The sequence below is a fragment of the Silene latifolia genome, chromosome 6, assembly GCF_048544455.1.
Source record: "Silene latifolia isolate original U9 population chromosome 6, ASM4854445v1, whole genome shotgun sequence".
Lineage (NCBI taxonomy): Eukaryota > Viridiplantae > Streptophyta > Magnoliopsida > Caryophyllales > Caryophyllaceae > Silene > Silene latifolia.
Window position 1 is genome coordinate 83,161,271 of NC_133531.1, and position 4,330 is coordinate 83,165,600.

Consider the following 4,330-nt stretch of genomic DNA (forward strand, 5'->3'; position numbering starts at 1 on the left):
TGAGTCCTAAGATAACATAAAGCCTACAGTAGTACATGAAGCAGACTAATCAGAAAATAGATGCTATAAAATACGGAGTATAAATTTGTTTCCAGGGACATAAAAAGCCGTAGATACGAAGAGGTTTCATACCAAAAATAGGGAGCAATGTAATAACCTTCTTGTAAGTACTGAAAGGATCTGGTCACCTTCTGTCGATAGTCGAATACAATGTCCGCTGTACAGAAAAACAATCCCAACAAATTAAGACGGGGAGGGCAAAATTCGGAAGCATTTGCTTTGCACTTCTACACATAAACAAAAGGACGGAAATTGGTATATGTTCCAGGACATTGCAACAAATGCAGTGCAAGTCGTAACCAATTACAAATCCAGCAAGAAAACATCACGGTTACTTCGCCTGAGACATGTTAAAGCTTCAACAGTTACACCCTCATTTCTATATCAGAAAAAGTGTAACCATCTCAAAATATCAATGAACCCCATTAAAAGTAAAAGGATAATTTCTACTCGAAAGAGTATTAAGAGGTCCGCCTCAAGGCAAACTCAAAAGGTCAGTGAACTGACAGTGCATAGTATTGAAATGTCATGATCTGAATGACGGAGAAGGATGAAGCCAATACTACGGCAAGATGTTGCTATGGATGCCTTGTCATTTCTTTAAGATGTTCTGGGTACAGTTAGATACTTTAAGATTGCAGATACCCCCTCATCCGGCGCGCCAATGCCCTGGAATTCAAGAGATGGACCAAACCAGATTGTTGCTGTAAGTCCTGGTGAATCACTCTGTTGCTGAATGAAGAACAGAATGAAGTTCTGAATCACTCCACGAACGTCCAGAACTGAGAACTGAGAATGCCAGACTCTATTGACCCAAGGAAGGTTCTATCACAAGAATAGTCAGATTTTGTTCCTTTTTACCTTTTATATTTGCATCCCTTGGTGAATTATATTACTCAAGAACCCTCAAAGTAGCACACTATATAGAGAGCTAAATATCGCAAGAAAAATACATGAATCGCAAATAAATATATCTACCGACTGTTGTTAACACAAAGGGCAAGATTGCGTCTGTAGTCCTATAGCTTTATGTGGTTGGCATTCTATTGTTATACAAAACAGGCATGCTGAAGGGTTTATTTCAATTATTATACATGAAACAGTAAGTGCAAAGACTCAGAAATACTACATAAGGGTTCAGGCTATAATTCACAATCTTACACTCCATAATTCAACTACTACATCAGTCAAAAATTGCAACCAAGTACTAGCTTTGCAGAGGATTTAATTCACTTTAAAAAAATCGGAAACATTAATCAAAGCAGTGAAAAAAGACTTTCCACAGAAACAAATGAATACCAATTCAGGAACCATGAATCAAAGCAGCGGAAAGAGACATTCGATAAAAACAGCAAATATCAAGTCAGCAAGACTTGTGAAAATGCATAAATTCAATCTCATATGATGCAATGTTAACAATTGAATGAATAAAAGAATAACTTGACAACTTACATCATTACATATGAATGTGTTAACTCTACACACACAGACACACAAATATGTATATATTAGGAATATATAAAAGAAAGAATAACATCTTCCCTGATATGGAGATATGACCTAATCAGTATTCAGTAGTACCCATCTACTGTTATGGATAAAAATGTCATTTACTATCCGTGACATGGCAGAGTATTATTGGCGAGAAAAAGCGACCAGGGAAGCCAACGTGGCTCGCGACAATTGAAGGAAGAGGCGAGAGATGGATTGCTGAGGTGGCGCATTGTGGACCATGGGATAAAAAGTAAACAAACACAACTTGTATAAGATTAAAGCCCACGTATAAAGAAAAGGAGAGACCATGTCAACAACTACTCCCTATTCCTTAGGGAGTTGACCAGGACTTCCGCAACAGAAGCAGGAGCAGCCTTCAAACCCTAAGTGGCGATTCCAACAGCTATAAAAACAAGAGAAAAGCAACGTATGAGGGGCATTCAGAAGTATCATCGAGCAGTAACTTCACCCAAAAAATCAGTGGCAATTGTTGATCATTATCTAGCGACATTATACTTGTATTTCCTTACTTGTTCATAAAATCTCGATTATAGTGCAATAGTTGGCGGGATTTCGACTCCCCCCGCGGTTGTTCCCACACCGGGTTTTCCGCGTCACCAAAAATCCTCCGTGTCCTTCTCTTCGTTTATCTTTATTTCATCATTCCTTTCGTTCGTACTTCAAACGTAATTGGCATTAAGGATAATCACTATCACTCACATAATTAATCCATAGTCGGTAAATTTTTACCAAAACAGTTTGGCGCCCACCGTGGGGCATAGTGATCATTTTCTATAGCCGAGCCTCGCAAAAACCGAACCAGCCATCACAATGTCTAGAACCAGTCAGAGTCCTTCCAGCAGCCAGAGTATGTCAGCCCTATCTTCCGCGGCAGGAGCTACTTCGATCATGCAGGACTGGTCAACAGCATCCCAAAGATCCAAACCAAATGATTCTCGCCAAAGATGTCGACCGAGCCATGCCCCACCTCGAAACCACCGCAGATTCCCAAGGCAACAGTGCATTGATCCCAAACCAAAGAGAAAGCAAATTTCAAAGCAGAGGAGGCGAAGCGGCATCCAGAAGCCCGACCCAGGAAAGTTCAGGCGCAGAAGTTCTCCGAAGCAGAGGACCTCCAGCACTTGATCCGATGCAGGTGATGATTCAGGGGATGGACATTCTGCGTCGGGCTGTTGAAGATCTGAGGAAAGACAACCAGAATATGATGGCTCAAATCGTGACGGCAGTCCAGTCCAAACCAAAGACAAGACCGGAGGCTCCGCCGTAACTGGGGCGGTGGAGGACTGGGTCGTCCGATCCCATCAGAACTAGTTACTAGGCTGGATCTTGCAGGAGTAGCGCCTAGCGAACCAATCGAGCCAAGAGGATTGGGATGTCTGTCATTTGATAATCCACCCAGTCTGCAGCAGACAACAGGTAACGCTTTATTTAGCACCCCTTCTGGATCTGACCTTCCACCTTTTTTAGGTACCCCCGCACACCAGACACCAGGATGGCAATCTGGACCTGTCTCCAACACAGCAATTCCATCCTGCAGCCAGTTCACCAGTGGAGCCTGGACCGGAGGAGTACAGCAGACACCAGGATGGCAGCCTGGATCCATAATCGCTGCAACACCAGAACGGTCATCCAAAGATCGTGCCAACTTTCGGAGCACCCTGGCTAGGAGGTACACCGCCGGTTCCTTCCCTTTGTTTTAACCCTCTTGCAGAGCGGGTAACTCACGAGCAAAGTACCAGAGCCGAGGGAGCTAATGTATAGGATACTGTGCGAGTCCGTCCGCCGGAGAAAGCAGCCAAAGACAGCTACGCAGACTCACCTTTCGTGGATGACATAGCGCTAATCGGTGTTCCTAAAGGATGTGTGCCGCCAGCTATGACACTCTATGACGGGACCTCAGATCCACTTGACCATATCAACCACTACAAGCAGAAAATGATGGTGATAACCGTGAATCGGATCTTTAAAGGAGGTTTGCATGTGCAAGGTTTTCGGATCAACACTCGTCAGAGCGTACTGCAGTGGTTCGTCGGCTTACCAAACAAAAGCATATCCACCTTTCGCCGACCTAGTCAATGCCTTCAAAGCGATTCACAACAGAGAAAGCCAGAGAAGGCATCAAACGACCTATCTACGGGGTGCAAGGATTTGAGGAATCCACCCGTGATTTCTTGAACCGGTTCAACAAAGAAAAGGTGTCAATTCCGAGGTGTGATATAGCAACCGCTATACAAGTCACGGGGTCGCACCAGACTCACATTATACAAGGAGTTAACCATGCATCCATGCACTACCTTTGAGGAGGTGCAGTCGAAGCCAATCGCTGTCATGAGGCTGGAGGAAGACGCTGCACCTGTAAGAAGCACTTATGATTCAGACCCAGTACCCAGAAAGGCTCCTACAGAGAAGAAAAGCGAGAGATCCAAACCCTACAGCAGGAACGTGAATAAAGTTTCTGGCAGCTCAGAAGGAAAGTCAGAAGCAGATCTGCCTCCGAAAGTAAGTGAGTATGGTTTCACTACCAACCTTGCAGGATTATTCAAAGCCTTGAAGGAGCTGGGACGCAGAGTCAGATGGCCAAAACTTCCAGAAGGAAACCCCAGCAGCAGAGACACAGGCAAAAAGTGTGAGTTCCACGGCAGCAACACTCACAACACCGATGAATGCCACTCCCTCAGAAAGGAAGTCAAATTCCACTATGACCAAGGAAACCTGGATCACCTCCTCCCCAGAAACACAACGAGAGTAAATTCAG

At 44.1% G+C, this 4,330-nt stretch overlaps 1 long non-coding RNA gene across 1 annotated transcript; it reads right to left on the reverse strand.

The window, feature by feature from the left end:
- Positions 1-260: 260 nt before the first annotated feature.
- Positions 261-1,779, reverse strand: LOC141586954 (uncharacterized). The gene is made up of 2 exons (XR_012519662.1): positions 1,513-1,779; positions 261-792 (listed from the first exon to the last, which is right to left on the reverse strand). It is a non-coding gene; the product is annotated as an uncharacterized LOC141586954 (long non-coding RNA).
- Positions 1,780-4,330: the final 2,551 nt, after the last annotated feature.